This window comes from Symphodus melops (assembly GCF_947650265.1).
Source record: "Symphodus melops genome assembly, chromosome: 7".
Lineage (NCBI taxonomy): Eukaryota > Metazoa > Chordata > Actinopteri > Labriformes > Labridae > Symphodus > Symphodus melops.
Genome location: NC_136697.1, coordinates 17,831,592 through 17,850,375, shown reverse-complemented (window position 1 = coordinate 17,850,375; position 18,784 = coordinate 17,831,592). Strand labels below are relative to the sequence as shown.

The 18,784-nt window shown below is 43.2% G+C and overlaps 1 protein-coding gene across 1 annotated transcript in view; it reads left to right on the top strand.

The window, feature by feature from the left end:
• cdh2 (cadherin 2, type 1, N-cadherin (neuronal)) overlaps nt 1-18,784 on the top strand; it is a 56,331-nt gene that overhangs the window by 15,382 nt on the left and 22,165 nt on the right. The window lies entirely within an intron of this gene.

Sequence of the window (18,784 nt, the reverse complement as noted above, 5' to 3'; positions counted from 1 at the left end):
GTTGGCGTAACACATGAAAGATGTGTGGCTGACCACTCAACTTTCTGTCTTTACTCTTTATGCTGTAAACACTGAGCGGTAATGGAAGGAAGAGTAATTTATGTGCGGAGGAGATGCCTGAGATGAGCCCTCCCTCTGGGATTAATGGGAGTCTCTGTCTCTGTTCACAGGAAATATGAAAGGCCCTTTGTTGGTAAAGGGCTTGCCGCTGCCAGCAAATAACTACCCCCTGTCATATCGAAAATCCCCCAACCTCTAAATTCATTGCCTCCTCTGCTGCTCATCCTTCACCCCCCCCCCCCTTTTTTTTTTGTGCCTGTGTTTTCTGTCAAAGTCGCTCATTTATGATTCTACGCTGCGCCTGCTGTACAGAAGCCCAGGAGACCCTCGCTCGCATTGTTAGTATTCACTGTCACTTCTTGAGTTCTGGCCATCGGGCGAGAGAAGAAAAGAGTGGGAGAGATAGTGCCGTACAGGTGGAGATCCACACTTTGACTTGGTCTTTTACCTCTCCCGTTTTCTGTCTGCTGTGTTTAATTCTAGAGCTATCACACGAGGCAAGGAACTGCTAGCTTTCTGCACTTAATGTGTGTCGGGTGAACTGTGCTTAGGGTAAGGGTTTATTTTTAGTGTCGGTGCCGGTTTGTGTTGGTCTAAGCACACCTCCTTAGGCTAGACTAAATAAAGAATGGCCTATCAGTGAGGGGAAAAGACTGTTTGGCACTTAACTGGCAGTGTGTCTTTCATCAGGTCACACATTGGTCTCCTCACACCTGCGGCTCAGGACAGGGGGGTGAAAGCCTGTTGGCAGGTGATAATTGCTAAAAAAAAAAAAGGCCTTAAAAAAACTTGGCTGTATGTATCTGTGTGCATCTTCTTCCTCTCTACATAGCTCATGTTTCACACTGCTGAGAATCATTTCTGACCATTTTCTCTTTTTTTTTTTATTCAAAGAAGAAAAACATTTTTACTGTCCTTTGTCTTTGTCTTTTGCTCAACAATTTCAAAACTGTGAACAGATTATTATTATTATATAAGTTAGAAAAAGACCTTTTTCTGGGCTCTGACCTCCAACACCCTCTGAGGAAAGGTTTTCCTTCACATGTGCAGCTTTTCATTTCAGCATGGGTACTTAAACTTCTCATTTACTAGCTCATGGCTTTGAGGGGAAAAACAAACTGTGTACTGGAACATCTCTGTCACACCTGAATACATCTTCAATAAATGCATTAAGAAATAGCAGCTTTGAATTGCTTCTTGCCTGAGAAGATAGTCTTGCTTTAAAAAAAAAAGTGCAGTTGTTTTGAGCTGTCTGTGATAGTTTCAGCTGTGTTTGCCTTCCCTGCCTCAGGAGTTGCACAGTGAATCTATTGGCTCCATATTGACTTCCCCAGGCTGTCTCCAATGGATTTGACATGGATAACGCGGTTGTGTTTGTACCGAAAGGGGGGAGGGGAACTTAATAAAAGCAGGAGACCCCCAACTGGAAAAAAAAAAAAGAACGGGAGGAAGAGTGAAATGAAAAAAGAAGGGGAACTTAAATGGTGAAGGCTCAACTTTGCAAAAGCCGTGGGTTGTCAGGGGCAACTCAACTGACTCTTTGTCACCCCCCCCCCCTTCCCCTGCCTTCAGGAACGCTCAGATGCAGGAACACAGTAGCACAGGAGAATATGAGCCTGACATTGAAAGGATGAAACAAAATACACACATTAGATGTCTGCCTTATAAATGATGTATAATTGAGTTATCCAGCGCTCTGCTTGGAGTGTAGATGGAGGAGAGCTTTAATGAGCTGCATAGTTTCATGTTATTCTATGCTTTAATTGTGATACAGAGGACGCCATTCATTTGTTTAATTTACTAGACTTGGAGCTGATGGCCAGGCTGGCATGGTAAGGGGGGAATTTTATAGCCATCCTCTGGAAAGGATAAGGCTTATTAGGTCTGGTGGCGTCCTGTCTCATATAACCTAATGTGGTCATGATAGACAGAGGATTCTAGGTTTGGATACACAGGGACTATAAATCCAAACATATTTCCCAGACACCGGTCCTCATAATAGCCCATTACGCTCCATGTTTGTAGATGGAGGGGCCAGATGTCCCTCGTGTGGCTGAGGGTCCAATGTAGGCTTTGAGGCAGCACGCGGTTGAAGTGAGGAGGAGCATGGGCAGGACATCGGCACTCATTAAATCGACTTTGCTCTCTGCTAGCAGACCCATTAAAAAAAGACCCTTTTAATGTTCTTACCAGCGAAGCTCCACAATTTGAACATAATTCCACAGCCGTAAAACCGGGAATTGAATTCCATATGAATTCTCTGCTGTCATAGCTCACGACACCAGCTGTCTGTCTGTGTTAAAATCTAACCCTTGGGCGCCACTCCCTCTCCAATCGGTGTGTACTTCCATATGTTACATTGATCTTAAAAAGCTGGACTCCCTCTGGTCTACTTGAGGAGAAGACCTGAGCTTGATTGAGTGGGACATATGCAAGGACAACATCAAACATTTGAGTGTTTTGGTGAGATCATATGACCTTGGATTGATTTATGATGCAAACTGGGACTCCGATGTTACCACACTGCCTCATTTTTCATCCTTACCTCCTCATCCCGGGTACACGTATGCATAAAAGTGTGTTGTTTCTTCTCATGAAATGGTAGTTTAAATTACCCCCAGGCTGACTCTCTGCAAGATCATGTCAGTGTCATATTGTACATGCATGGCAGCACCCATCCCTCTCTGAGCATCCAATCTCTTGTTTGTGTTTGGGCTGTAAACTCCCCTGCACAGCTGCCACCGGGTCATGTCTGGGGGTTTCAGTAATGCCGATGACCTCCTAATGTGGATTCCAGTGAGGCAGAAAGGCAAATGTTTGTGCTTCCAGGTCTTCCTGGTGTCCCGGATCGCTACAGCTGTCATGTTATCCCCCTTCCCGCTCCAGCCTTCCAGCTCAGAATGCAACACAATATCTGCTAGCATCCCAGCTGCAGACGCTTAAAGATATCTGCTGTTATTTTGACAGAAGCCTGCATACTTAATCATTAGGCTTCCGGCACAATAGCCCTCTTTGAGTCTTAACTAGAAAACAACAACTTTAGTTGTTTTTTTTAAGGCAGGAATCTGATTTAATGCCCTCATAAAACAATAAGTCTCCCATTGCACTTTACATGACCCACACTTTTTTAAAGAGAATTCACCCTTTAAATGCTGTCGAGGGTAAGAGGTAGTTAACTCTCTGCTTAGCTACGCCCGCTTAGTGTGCAGAAATCCTCACTCTTCATTGTTTTGTTTTGCTGTGGAATGTTACAGCCCTGTTTGTTTGCTGGTCATAATGAGTGCCAATGGAAAACTTATTTACACTATCTGGGTTTAGTAGTGTTGGCCAGCACAGTGGAAAGTCTCTCCCTTTTTTTTGCCAGTGTGCAGGGACTACACTTAGCCCTGCTCCTGACAAAGGAGGGTTCTTTAACTGTGATAACTGAAAGAAGCCCCACAGTTCCTTCCATGGACCAGGATACAATAAAACAGCTACTAGTGAAGCTATGCATCCACCCCCTCCTTTTTCTTTTGGTTTCACAAGGGTTTGATTTTTTTTCCTACCTATTTTCTGCTTCCTCCTCTCTGTTTCACAGCGCTGGTTTCTCCGTCGTAAATTGATATGCAGACTGCTTCAGGTTACAGCACAGCCTAGGAGATTCTTTTCAAACGGTCACTTGTGTGAATACCAGAATGTAGCAGAGGTTCAGGGATGGAGGAACACATCACCTTGGGACGAGCTGCTCTACCCTTAGCCGCTAGGCTAGAAGCATTCAGCTCCTGCCTATTGTGAGCCTCACTCAAAGGGATTTGTGATGGGTCTGATCTTTGACCCTTCTACGCCCACATTATGTAAATGAGTGTACAAAAGAAGGGGATGATGCCGTTTTCTTTCCGAGACACACTGATTTTAATTTGAGTGTGTGCATGTTGTGAGTGTGCAGACCCTGAAGTGAGTCTTAGTATTAAAGTGTCTTTGTGATGATGCAAAAATGTCGGCCTTGTCTGTACTATATGGACTCAAAACTTTTATTTTCTCCAGTGTTTTTTTTTATTTTTTATTTTTCTCTGCCTAACAATCAGTGTCCTCAGGCACCTAAAAAACACATAGAGAAATATAGGAAGATGGACCTGTTGTCATGTAACTGATCTTCCCCCATATGTTGTTATGACAGTGGTTGGGAAGGTAACAAGATCCCCCTCTGTCAGCCGTGCAGCCCTCCTCCCTCTCCCAAATGCTGTTATTGTCCCTGTGCACAAAGGATGGGGGGATGTGTAACTCTAGATGAAGCAACAAGCTGAGGTTCATGGACAACGCCCTTTCCCAGACTGTATCTGAGCGCATCAACTTACGAATTTCTGGTCACAGAAGTGTGATTTATGTCACCCCTGAGAAACGCTTTGTCAGCATGAAAGGGTTGCACAAGACTTACTCTACTTGGGTCTTGATCCTGGATCCTCCCTACTTTTAGTGTGAATGGGCTGTATAGCAAGCGGAAACCTCCGATGTGGAAAAATGAAGCCAATGCAAAAAATCCTGCAGTTCATCAAGGTTTTAGTCATCATATGGCACGGAGCTGACCTAACCTGACTTATAGGCGGGCGTGGTGTAACTGTTCATCAGGAGGCTTAAACGCCAGTCGAGCTCCAGCTTTCTGCCTGATGTTAGGGTGAGACAGCATTTGTCTGCAACAGGCTTCCAAACTGTAGATCCAGATGTGTGACATCACTCATGCATCGTTCACTATTATGTACAGCCAATAGTATTTACTGGCTATCATGCACCTCCTGTGCTCCCACATGGTTCTGTACGTGGTTTAAAGCGGCTCAGTGACCCAGTTCTACTAGAGTCCCACCCGATGACTAACATAGCATTGGAGGGAGTTTGTACTGTCTGTTTCATGCTCTGTTTGTGGAAGACGATGGTTCCCATTAGTTACTCATTAGTTTTAGCCTTGTCTCTCTCCAGGAGTAAACATTTGCTTTTGCTTTGTGTGTTTGCTTTAACCACAACCTGGAGTCCACTTTTCCCTGTCCTTGTGCAAGGGTTAATGGGTAAAACACATCTCTTTTCCTCTTCTGTGATTTTATGTTGATTCTGCTGTAGCGTCGCATCTGAATACATGATAGCCTGCAAACTCTGTAAACTTCATCAATTCATGTGTACGTGTAGAAGAAGGAGGCCGCCGGGTTTGCTGTGGAAAATTTATTTAATTACATGTAATCGCTTTGATTTCTTGAATACTTCCCACTTCGATAGTGTGTGTGGAGGTTGGGAAAATATCCTGCGATACTTCAGCACCATTTTGGAAAGCCGATTGCTTGATTTAAAACGCATGCTTTAACTGTTCAGTTACAGTGAACTTTAATGACAAACACATCTTAGACTCTAATTTAAAACAGGATTACACAGTGAGCCAAGTATCTTTGTCTCCACATTCGAAAAAAACAAGTTCTTTTGAATTATGTGGCCTCGACACTACAGCGTCAGCATTTCTATACATCAACATGCATTTTTTTTAATGATTTGTTTTCAGTGTTTTAAATTCATCCAGCATTAGCAAATACATGGACCCCTTTGCTTGTTTTTCAAACTCAGTACGACTCTGATGTACTTGACTCGAACCATATGCTGAGCAGGGCTTGAAAGGGATCCACAGCATCAACAGACACAGCTGGCCAGCAGTCTGTGATCTCATCGCGGGCCATGTTTGCCATATTTTGCTGTACTCGTTGGCCTTGCCAAAGCCCTACCTCTGCTAACTAATTATTTGCCCTCAGCTGCCAAATCGCGTCCTGATGAATAACCTTCAAAAGTGGTCACTGTGATGCTTTCCTCAGAAAACAATCGAGCGAGATTAGTCAGACGATGTGGGGGAGCTTTTTGGGGAATTACTGGTTCCACTGAACTGGTGAGTTTGTTAAAAAAAAAGCGTTTGTTCTTTTATGGGAACTGTGGAGGGACATTTCTCAATACTCATGTTAAGTGTTAGCATGAGAATAACAGGCTGTATTGGCGATGTGGTGGCTGTAGACAGTGAGTTACAACTTCACTGAGCTCTGAGCTGATCATTAACAGGTCTAACACACTGGGATATTAAAGTTTGTTTTACTGCTCCCATCAACGAGCATGCAGGCCTATAGACACGTGTTATTGAATTCATATCATGTGAGTTATTAGGCCGTACATCTTGGGTGTCCATGTATATGTCCGGTGTGGTCCTAGAGGAAATAGAGTAGCAGAGGAGATCATATTGGTTATTAAGCAGCTGTGCCAAAAGCTCCCCGCGGAATGTGTGAATAAAAAAAAGAAAACAAAAGGTTGTTTATAATGATTATCACCCCAGGACTTCTTTTTCAATCACAGCGTCCATGTGACTATGCTCACACACCTGGATCGGATAGACTTTGTTCAAAACAACAAATGATAAGCCCACTTTTTTTTTTAATCAACCAATGAAAGTAATAAGATTAAACTAGTAAAAAAAATAATTCCTGTGCCCACTCCAGTGAATCAGAGGAATGGCGAGGAGTGTGTGTGTGGGGGGGACAGCCTTAGATGAGAAGCAGCCTCAGTAATAAAACCGGCCGCCTGGTGATGCAGCCTCCATTATTCCTGTTGGTCCGTTCATGCACTTTAAAAAATAGAATCAATTCCAATGTCGGGAATTGCTGTTCTTATACCTGCAAGCCTTGTCGTGTTCTAAAGAAAATAGCAACCCCGCCTGGAACAATTGAATCCTCCAACTCCTGCTTGTATTATGTGCATGTTGGCCAGTTGTTGCCAACTTTAAAAGCCCCCACCTTTGGACTGTTTTAACTGATGAAATGTAAGAGCTACAGTTGGCCATGAAGTGAGCTTTAGGTCCTCTCCTAAGCATGTAAACGATGGCGAAGCTTTAAAACAAAGGCTCACCAGCACTTTTCAAACACACCGTCTTATTGTGGGATTAATTTCTGAATAGTGTCAGGCATCGTCTCGTCTAAACTTTGCGTACATGCGAGAGAAGAAAGCGAGACAAACGGAGGCGCGTCAGAAACTATTTGGCGGATTAGGGTGCAACAGCGTGGTTTGATGTTTAATCACTCCTTGTGCGTAAGCTGTTCTGAGGAGTGTGTGTGGGGGGGAGGGAGGGGGGGGGGGATAGAAAAGCTTTCCTGTAAGCTCGAGCGGTAGTGGGATGCCTTTCCGGTGAATCTCGCCTCTGTGGGCAGAACTTGCTGTGAACCTGCATTTTTTTTTTCTTGTTTGCCTGAGAGGTTGCACTGAAGCAGAATGATAGGACGGCTCAGACCAAACCTGCCACTTCCCTCCCCCTCTTTCCGTCTCTCTTTCTCTTGGTGAGGGTGACTCAGGGTTGAGGCACTTGATACTTTCAGTCCGCCTTGTTTGACCCTGTACAGATGAACAACGACACGTCCTAATGACAGATCACGCGTTATTTGTGATAACGCCGCACAAGTAATCAAAACAAAAAGGGACAGACCACACGACAGCGCACGAGCTGTCAGCAGTGATTCACATGTTTATGTCACCTGCTTGCTCGTGCCACTGCTTGTGGATGTTAGTGTGACCCTGACGAACATCGCCATCACTGCGAGGAGACAGACTGCTCCCGTGGGTCCTTGCGTTAAAAAACCCAAGGTCTGGAAACATTTCCGCAGGCGGGCTTTCCAAGTGGAGACAGATTTGTACATGGCCATGCTTGTGGTTTGGTGTTATAGCTGCAGACAAACTGAGGACAGATGTGTTTGGAGTCGTTTTCATCCCCTCCTCCTCCTCCTCCTCCTCCTCCTCCCCACGTTATTCTCTCTTTTCCTCTCTCCTTCCAGTTCCCCTAATCTGGGACTCATTGTGTCTGTAATAAAGCACAGCTGCACAGCTCCTTCCTCTGAACCGACTCAGTTCAGCTGATTACATGAGAGTGAAAGGGCTCTACTCTCACGCAGTCACATAGCCCTGCTCTGCACATGCTAACGCTCCGTCTGTTACATAGATACTGCCTGTGAGAGGAGACTGGACTTTTGCCATGGCTAATTATTAACAACCTTTTTTATATTCACCATGGCCAAGATTCGGATTCTATTTCTATCTGTGCTGTATTACATGTCGCATACATTAAAGACATTACATGTCATTCTGTATTTCAACATTTTGTTCCCCTTGGAGCTGATTTTAAATAAAAAATGTAACTAAAGATTTGCAGTTTTTTCATTAGGTGATGACGTCAAGCTTTAAAAGAGCTGAGTTGCATTGCTTAGGAACAAATGGTATTTCAAGAGCTGATGTCTTTGCTGTTCAGGCGACAGCATTCTTTGAAACTTTTTTTCTGATTGGACAAAAAGTTTGTGTACTTTGAAAACGGCTCCTCCTGCTTAACACGAAAGCACGACTCCGTTGCAGTTTGTCAATTTGTCGGGGTTTGACTGTGTTAAATTGCTTCTGCCCTGAAAAAAAAAAAAAAAGAAGTCATGCATATGAAAGTGAGCAGCCCTAATAGAAAGAAAGATGTGTCTCTCTCTCTGCAGCGTCGAGCGTCAGCGGCTAAACTTCTGCATTAAAGGCAAAAGGGGGAAAAAAAACCCCAGCAAACAGTAACAGGGATAAATATCAGCTCTGAATGGTGCAGGAGATGTCTGTATCACACAGCGTTATCAACTTTCAATTCAAATCAAATGAAAGCCGAAGCTCTCGAAATCTTCAAACTGGCCCCGATCTAAAGAAAGCATTTCAATTGATTCCTTTTGTCTTCTGGTAGTACAAGTTGGTTCTATCCTTTTGAAAACATGATTTATTCCGCCTCGAGGTACAGACGTGAAATTATTTTCACAGTAGATGTGTTTTCTTCCACCCTTCTATAGAAAAAAAAACTTGCCCCCCTCCCCTTTGATCTCTTTACAGCACCAACTATGAGTGTGTGTGAGTGGGGGGGGGGGGGGGGGGGGGGGGGGGGGTTGCACAGGTCAAATATGTTTAGTTGCGAGCAGCATTCGCCATCTCCGCTGCAGCTTGATCTCTCCAGGAAGCGGCGCAGTACAAAGGGATAAGCCGGTTGACACATTAAGACAGCGTCTGTAAATTCATACAAATGCCTGCTTTCCTCTGTGTTTGCTTTTCTTCGGCTGGAGCAGCACATAACAAGCTGTCATGTGCCTGAAAAGCTGTGTACGAGTTGAATGCGTAAAGCCTGAGCTACAAAACCTTGGGCTTGTCTTTAAAATCCTCTGTGTGTTTTTTGGTCTTTTTCTGTAAGCACGGGCTAATTGTGTTTCAAGCACAATTTGACACTTATTGATTTCAACGTGCAAATGCTCACACCCCGTGTATTGGCAACTGCCCTAATCCCGCTCTTTGAAGAAGCTTCTTTTTTTTTCTCTCCTTACTGTCATTGTTTTTGAGGAGGGATTTTCTTTTTCTCCCCTCCTCACAACCTTCCAGAGAACTCAGGTCGCTCGACCCCGCGACTCATACATCCACTGTTTGTTTGTTTTTTTCCCCCCTTCCATATGTAAGTTTGTTTTGCTCTCATGAAAGCGTTCCGAGAAGAGAAATTGTCAAGTGTCTCATAATGTGTGGCACAGGGTGAGTGAGTAAAATGAGGATAATGGTTGGTAGCTGCAATGGTAATGGTCTGCCCACTACGATGACTCATTCTCTTTGTTTAGCTGGGAAAAAAAGAAAGATTTCAAATGTCCGCATTGTCTCCTGAGCAAACACTTTCTTTTTATTTTTCTCTTTATTTAAAATTTGATATGAATTTTTATCTTCCATTCCTCCAAGACTATTTGAATTCACTACAGCGTGTACATTTTTGCACAGAGGTTGGTGTCATTCAGCAAGGCACAAAATATAGATCGTATTTTTGCGTGCAAATGACTGGGTGAAATATTTTTCTTTTCTTGGAGAGAGAGACGCAGAAGCAGTCTTCTTCTTCTCCAGAGGCTGTCAGCCTCATCTTCCTTTGTCTGCCGCTTTGTTTCTCAGCCAAAGAGGATTCACATTGCCTTCTCCTTGTTTTTCCCCGTGCCTCGACTTCTCCAAAGAGAGAGGGGGAAAAAAAAGGAAGAAAGCAGGAATTCCATTAGCTTTGTTCTCAAAAACCTCAGCGTGAACTTGTGACTGTGCTACACATAACATAATGGCCTCAGAACCACTCCCAGATCTCCGTGCGTTTAATTTCACGTCTTACACGATAGGTGAGTGCGTCTCATCCGTCCATGTTCTGTCTTGTTACCGACACTCTGTGTTGTGTTAAATCCCTCACTTTATGGTTCTGGTTTAAATGGTGGGGCGGTTCTGTCTGGGGGAAATTGAAGTGTGTGCAAGTGAGGGAGAGAGAGAGAGAGAGAGAGTGCCCCATCACGTGTGCATGTTAAAAAAGAAAGAGAGAGAAATTGAACAGAAAGGGCATGTTTGTGTGTGTGGTTAGGTTTGTAATTGGATGCAGTGGACCGCATCAGTCTTTACCTGAGCCAGTCATTTGCATGGCTTTGATTGACAACACAGCTATGCAAAGCAGGGCACACGTATTATTCTCCATATAGGAAGAGAGGTTGCAGAAAGCATGCCTTTTTCATTAGCTATCGCTTTCCTGTTAATTAGTATTGAGTCTTTATTGCTGAGACACAGGTTCAGACTTGATTTGCATAACTGCGACTATCAAGTCGACCTCGCCATGGTCCATCTGCCGGAGTGTTGGGAGTTCATTTTTGCAGATTAGATCTCAGAGCAGGTTAAACATAGAGGGAGGTTTCCATACTTTTGCTGAAATCATCAAACTTAATGGACTCAGAAGAATCATAAACGTTAAAGCCCATCTTAAAAGCTGCTGCAAAGCTTTATTGATTTTTTTTTTGATTTTTTTTTTTTTTTTCTTCTAAAGGCCATCAATGAGGTATCAGGCAAGAACAGAGGAAGAACATCCTGACAAAAAAAATCCTCATTCATTCAGAGTCATTCAGCGTGTTGGTTATAAAGTGATAAACATTTTCATTCATGGGTTACATTGCTTTCTAGATGCCATTCTACACTTGTCATTGTTGTTTGTTCAGACTCATTCTGTGTATAATGTAAGTTGAAACTTATATAGGAAGATAATGAAGATGTTCCAATTATTAGCAGACAGGAAGCACATGAAGGCGTAGCATTAACCACATGCTGCTGGCATGGCTATGCTCGCAGCCTCCCGTCACGCATGGAGGTTATTATTTATGGTTGCACGATCTGCCTCCTTTCACTGTCCAACCCCATGTCAAGCAATGACACAGGAGGTGAGACAATTGGTTTGAATTTAATCACTTCCTAATGTATAACGGTGTTCATCCTATCACGTTTGATAACTTACAAATCGCTTCCCCGGTGGTCAGTCTCGCAGGCTTTGTCTTCTCGAAAATTAATTTGCACAACCTTTGTCCTGGTGAAAAGTTTAAATGAACTGTTCCCGTCTATCTCTTAATGTCCTGTGAATAATGCAACATGAATACATGCTTTTATAGCTACTTCAACTTTTATTACTATTTTTATTATTAAGCACAAACCAGATCTTTTATAAGTAAATATAGAATACTAAAATAAACATTTTAAGTTAAGTGTTTCTCTGCTAGTCTTTATTTATATTAAATAGTGAAAATGCTGTTAGATTGAAATGTTATTTTGGTGGGTTTTTTGCCTCCAAAGATTTTCTTGAGAACAATAACACTGTTTATTTCTGCCATGATAACACTCTTTCTTTGAAAACCAGCGAGTGTCTCTTTGCAGCAGTGTTAGTGATTGTTGATGTAATTTCCATAAACATTTTCTCTCCTGACTCGGTTTAAATAGGAGAGATGCTGTGCCAATGCTGAGCCATAGCGTTTGGACAGCAGTGTTTGATGGATGATCTCTTTTACAGCTGCACACGTTGAAACTTGAGTCCACAGCCTTACCGTCTGTGATTTAACACGATTCCTTTTCCACTCGGTGAAAGCAGAAAACTAGACATTGACATCATTGCAATAGAAGTCACCTTTTTTTTTCAGTTTTTCCACCCAACGCGGGATAATGACCGTCCCTGCGGATCCATGATTGGTACAGATCGGTGCAGAGACAAATGGGAGTCTGTGTTTCTTATCCCAGCAACAAATCCCAGACAGGACCAGCACTGCCGCTGGGATTAAAAAGTCTTACAAGAGCCAGTGAAAATGCCAGCAGGGGTTACAAAATCACTGGTCACTGCCTTCTTCTTTGTCTCTTTGATTTTTATGATGGGATTTTGACAGAAATGATCAAGGGGAAGAACTAAATAGCTTGGAGTCTGTGCTTTGGAGATCAAAGAGACCTAATGATGTCATATTACAGGTTGCTCAGAGGCGGTTTTAGTGCCCAGCCCTCATGATTGGCCTTCTCAAAAAAAAAAAATATATATATATAGCAGCTAATGTAGCCACTGGCTCTATTATAACACATATTAGTCCTTTATAATCTTCTTCATGACATTAACCACCAGTTTAATTTCAGAACCTAGATTGATTATTCGAGGCAATCCAGCTAATAAATAATTTAAAGTGTGATTTTACAGCGGCGTTAATGCAGGTGTCTGAGTGGTCTGATTCTGCTGAATACTTGACCTCCTTCTTTTTAAAGTAGTGTCTTTGTTTTCATCACAGTGAATGTATAATACATGACTGAGATCAATATCTGATGTTTAATATTCATGGATTATTTATTTTTTTCCCACCCGGCGAGAGCTTCAGAGATGAGTCAACTTTCTGTGCGGCTGGAAAAAAAAAATGCCCGAGACGCAGCAGTGATGGACGTAGAGTTCAGCCAAGCAGCTCCTTAAAATGTGTGTTACTGCTGCGTGTGGGCACCAGAGAACGACCTGCGTAATGCAGAAAACAATAAGAAAGTGACGCATGTGGACATCTTAAAAAGGATTATTATTCGCCGTCTGATTTCCACGACGACGTGTGAAATGTCTCGGACCTGCTTCCGACCTCCAACCTCGCACAGCTCAGGTTTATTTTAAGCTCTACCTGCTTTTGTTCTCCGTCTTTATCCCCTCAACTCTCTTAATCATTAAAGCTTATAGACCCAACAAAGTGATCCATTCCAGCTGTTGTACGTTGAATTAAAGTAAAGAGAGCAATTAAAAACCAGTGACCTTACACGAGAGGGAGGTCAGCGGAAAGCTGTTAATGGTCATTAAGTTCAACACATTATTTTAAGAACTCGGGTTTAGTCTGGGCGCTGTCGACTCGAAGCGCTGAGATTTCGAAACAGGAGACGAGATTGTTATTATAGGATCAAACTCACCTGACACTCGGCCTCATCTTAACCTGCAGTAATTATAACGTTCTTTATTCAGACAGGATCAACAATGGTCTTTGATCTTGAAATGGAAAGGGCTCTCTGCAAAGCGATGAAGTTATCAGCCCTCCTCAGTTTATCCCTTTGATTTATTTACCATCAATTAAACGCAACGCTTTATATAATGACGTTCACCTTCAGACAGTCGCAGGTGGGGGGGGGGGGTCGCAGAGCTCTTCTAAAAAGACGTCATAAAGCATTGGAGCCTGACATCCTGGTAATGTGGTCACCAGACTAAAGCCTCTGTATCGTCTCTATAACTCACAGAACAAAATCCCAGTAGCTATGCACTGATAACTGCAGAAGGATGTAGCTTAGCCTTATCAGCTCTTGGCTCCAGTGACGCAGTAATCCACACAATGTGCGCCTGTCATTGTACTGGAAACACAAAATCATTTCATTTACCCAACAAAGGGCCTGGGAATAATTGTGATGTCCCTAATGCACTTCCGCTTTACTAGTAACCAATTGAGATTTCTCATTTTCAAAGGCCAAATATTATTTATTCAAAAGAGCCCGAATGTCATCATGCATTTCTTTTTTTTCCTTTCTTTCTTTCTTTTTTTATTTTTTTTTTTGTCGTCACAGAGAAACCTGTTCTGCCTCTGGAAGTGTGTCAGTTTAGGATGATCAAAGAAGTTGCGTCTGTTTGGCTCTTCAGTCAGCCAGAACTCAGCGGGGATCTTCTAAGCAATGTAGTGAGGTGAAGACATGGGACAGTCAGTTAAAAGGGGTGAAAGTATGTTCTCCAGGCTGATCACAGCTGCAACATAACAGAGAACAATTGAACTGAAAATGAATAGACAAGAGTCATTTGACATCCTGAAGGGGAAAAAAAAAAGAAAAAATGAGGTGACTCCTGGCGTGGTGGAGAGGGGGGGGGTCTGCTTACCTTGTAATTGTCCCGTTTTAAACACAGTGGTTGTCAAACTTGGTGGCTGTATCCCGAGGAGAACAAACAGCAATCTGCAAAATAAAAGCAATGTGCAAAGAGAAAAGAAAGAACATGTCAAAAGGAATAGAAACAGTTTCCCTCTCCTGAGGGCCAGTATGCTAGATCAAGGGAGCTTAAAAATCCACGTGTTTGAGATTGAGCGAGCTCGTATCGCCACCGCCGCCGCGGCTCAGACATTCATGCTGCTTACATTTCTCTGTGTGTACCAATGTGGGCGTGTGTGATAAGGGGAGGTGGTATCAAATCAGTTTTTGAGGGCTTCCTCATAATTCTCTCATCCGAGGCAGCAGTTTCAGGAAGGAGAAATAGCTCAAACGTTTTGCATATAACACGACAAAATGTTGAGAGAATTGGTCACTGGAATCAAGCTAGGAAAATGAGCCAGCGTGTTCAATGTGCCTCTGCTCTGATGCAATTCCTCTTAAGTTTTTTTTTTTTTTTTTTAATTGCTAGAAACAGTGAACAGAGGACAAACATTCCTTGTTTTTTTTTCATGCAAATCCCTTCCATATTTTAGGCACAGCTATAAATGCATGGAACGCTTTGCGCGTTTGAAGTGCAGTGCATTAGTTAAACGCCTTCAAGGGCTTAGTCTGCCACAAAGGCAGTATCATCACTCCCCGATCCAAGCTTCAGCTACAAACGGTTCACTTTCTCTTGACGAATGCGCTGTTTTAGGAAAGCACAAACAAACCTTTTGTGCCATTCCTGTGTTCACAACTTCTTCAAATGAACGCAATCTCTCGAAATATCTCGATGTAATGCTGACATTGACGTTGTACTGGGGGGAGCAAGCTGCTTATATGACGCGTTATCCTTTCACAACCAGAGGTGTGTGACTGAAGTCTGTACAGTCGTATTTGTTTTATCCAAATAATCTGTCGAATGTATGTTAATAATACATTTTGTGAAAAAAAAAGAATCCGACTTCAGTTTTTTCACATCACGTCAGAGACAAGCTGTCTGCTGGAAGACTTGAAAAAAACAAACATCCCTGGAAAGAAGCCATAATAGTGAAGAATATGGAGGAATAAAACTGCAGAACTGTGTTTTTACGCCCCAGCTTTTAAGATGGAAAGTCTGCATTCATAGTATTATCTTAGATTAAGAGCCCAGTCAGAAACACAAAACCTGCAACAGTTACAACCTGAAGCAGCCATCTTCAGTAAACATCAGCGTGTTGTGATTTCAACAGTTTGGACGATCACTGAAGGACATTTTCGTGTGCTGGCACAAACTCTGCACGCTGTTTCCCAGAGCCTGGTCCGTCATTTTGCCGCGTTCCCCCCAATGTTTTGAACTGGATTAGAATTTCATATCACAGCAGTTTGAATTGAGGTGCCCGAGTGTGAGCTCCACTGGGGCTTAACAGGATCTTATGAACAGCGGCGCTGGCATGAATGTCTCGCGCAGCACATTCAGCTGGAGCCTCTGCTTCATATTGCATTGTCTCAATGCCAGCGCAGGCCACTCTACTAAACCTGCTCGCATTCATTTGTGAAGAATGCATTTTGTCAGGGGTGTCGTAGCATTTGCCCGGGGTTGCGTTATGGAGGGTTTGCCACTGGGGTATTTGCCTGGGTCTGCATTTATCCACAGCTCCTGATGAAACACCTATGCTGAGTATTTCTCAACTGTCAGTGACCTCACTTCCCAGAAATGAGTGATGGTGTATAGGGATGATCTCACGCGAGAGGTTTCAGGCTTGTCACATTTACAGCACATTAGAGGCACTCTCAGCTCTGCTCACTTGCAGCCGGTGATTTTGGCAGGCAGGCATGAAAAGAAGAAAGAAAAAAAAAAAGAAGCTGAGATCGTGGAACATTTTCTTTGCTTCTGTGTGGTGTTCCAAATTCTGCGTTCCAAATTAAAGGCATCTCCCTCGGCCTCTCTCTCTCTAACTATTTGTGTCTGTCTGAGTTAGAGTTATCACGTGACATGAGCGGACAATAGAGAGGCACTTTGGCTCCACTGAGAGGTTAGCCGGGTTTTTTTGTGTTGCTTGTCAGTGAGGGGGGGCATCTAAGCTGTGAATAGGATCATTGAGTCGGAGGTAATTTTGGGCCCCGGTGCAGGGCATTAGTTGGACAGACCTTTCTGCTGACAGGCCTGTTTCTCCCATCCCCACCCCCTTTTCTCTCCCTCCCTCCTTTTTTTTTTCTTTTTTTTTTTTTTTTAAACCCCCAGTCTCCCCCCCTCCCCTTGCTGCATCGGCATTTCTATCCAAACTATGGGCCTTTATCGTTGTGGCCATGACGACATGTCTGTTAGGGTGGGGCCGCCAAGACCCCTCTCAGCCCTGTACCTTGGGGAGCCAATACATCTCGATAAAAGATAAGCTGCAGAAGCCGGGGTTTAAGCGGTGCCAAACTACACAATTCTGTGCTTTTCTAAGACACCAGAGTGTTTCTGATAAATGAAGAGACACACGCTGGACACTCTCATTCATTATCATTGGAAACGGTTGAGCCTGTTGGGACCCTTGTGCAGTGATTGCAGAGGGGGGCCTGACTGTTGAAGGGCCTCTCAAAGGTGTCCTGATGGCCACATTTCAGACTAAGTTAAAGAGCTGGTCTGGAGCACGGCTCTGCAAGAGGATTGGGCTGAAATAAATGGCAGGAGACTTCTGCTGTCAAGTGCAATGCTGCCCATGTTCACCAAAATATACGACCCAAAAAGTGACAGAAGGTTAGAAACAGAAACACATGACCAGCAGATCAAAAGTATTTAGTGTTACATTACTGTTCCTTGAACCATTTATCCACCACATACAGACTAAAACTGCTGAAATAAAACTGTATGTGTCCAGATTATTAGCACTACACACAAACACCTGCTCACACTTTCTTTGTTTATTGGACAGTTCTTATTTGTATCGTATCTGTTAGCTTTTAAAATGTATGCTCTTAAATGTGTTTTGAAAAACTGCAGAATAGGCTGAAAAATGGCTATTTCCAGGAGTCAAAAAAACTGATTGTCAATCCTCTGAGAATTCAAATACACAACGAAAACAGAAAAAATAAAATGTTATTTCGATGATCTTAGCGCAGCAGACAAAGTACGAGCACCTCAGATGGAACGTTTAAGTTAGACCTTACCAACTTCCAGGTGAAATTTAAAATCCCAATCCCCCTGTCTTCTGCTGCATTGTGAGGTGTGTGTGTGTGTGTGTGTGTTCTTTTTGACTGACACTTTTGCTCTGTATTCTCCCTCTGTCTGTGTATCTGCTGACTTGGACCGGCTGGTGATTGCCTGAGGGCTCTGAGTTTACAGGCTGCTGGCTTTAAGGCAAAACCTTCACAGAGAGAAGGTCATCTATCTGATGTCAGATGTGCCAGGTTCAAAGAGAGAGAGAGAGAGAGAGAGAGAAGACAAAATGTAATTGGTCAAGGGTAATTTAACAAAGGCAGCCAGGAAGTGAGATGGTCAATATCAAGTGCATTCCAGTACAGAGAAAAGATTGTGTCATCTTCTGTCTTCATTATTGAAACTGCTGGCTCTCCTGTAAAACCATTTCACCTTGAGAGCTGTTACGCACCATTTAGATGAATTGCTCTTCTTTAAAGTAAAAAAAAATAAAAAATAAGCAGATTTGTCACTGTTGAAATCTTCTACTAATATCTGCAGTGGGCAGCAGCACATAAGTCCTTGCAGAAGATTTGTGCTCCTTGTTCAGGGCTTGATAAAGTAGAGCAAGTTTTCAGATTCGTTCTACACAGGGCAACAAAGAAGAAAAAAAAACAACATTTTGATTACCCAGCATGTCAGTTTGCAAACTTTCCATAAACCACCTCAACGCTCCTTATTTGTATAGGATGTTTTCTCATTCTCTATGAATAATGGTCTGTTTTTAAAAGGGAAGATTTCTCTTCCCTCTCCCGCTGCGTCGCTTTCAGCCATTCTTCTTTTAGTCGCTCACCAGGAAAACACGTTCGTCTTTGTCAGTGCTGGGACCAAGGGCATCTACCTGCAAAACATCTGCTGTTACAAGCAATAAGAAAAGTGTTGAATTCACCCCCCCGTCACCCCTGGAGAGAGGTTTAGTCGGAGGAGGGTGTGGTGCACTTTAAGGACAATTGATTGCATGTGTTTGGGTGATATTACTAAATGAAGCCTGGAGGTTAAAGTTAGGACTTCCTTTGGACCCCGGATGGATCTATTGCATCCTCTCTCCCAAAGCCCAAAGGAACTCAAGCGCTGAGATTGCAGATGATACTCTGAAGACACCATTGGGTCCCCGAGGTAATAGCACAAAGGAAGATTAGGCACCCCCCTCCTTCAAGGCTTTTCTTAAGTAATTCCACATCTCCTTTAATAATTCAGAGCGGCACCAGCAGAGCCTCCACACAAACAGTATAAGGTTGTATGTTGTGATCTGAGTGGCCGGGAGGAATTTGTATCTTTCCCTTTTATGCCATTTGCCGGTATAAGCACAAGTAG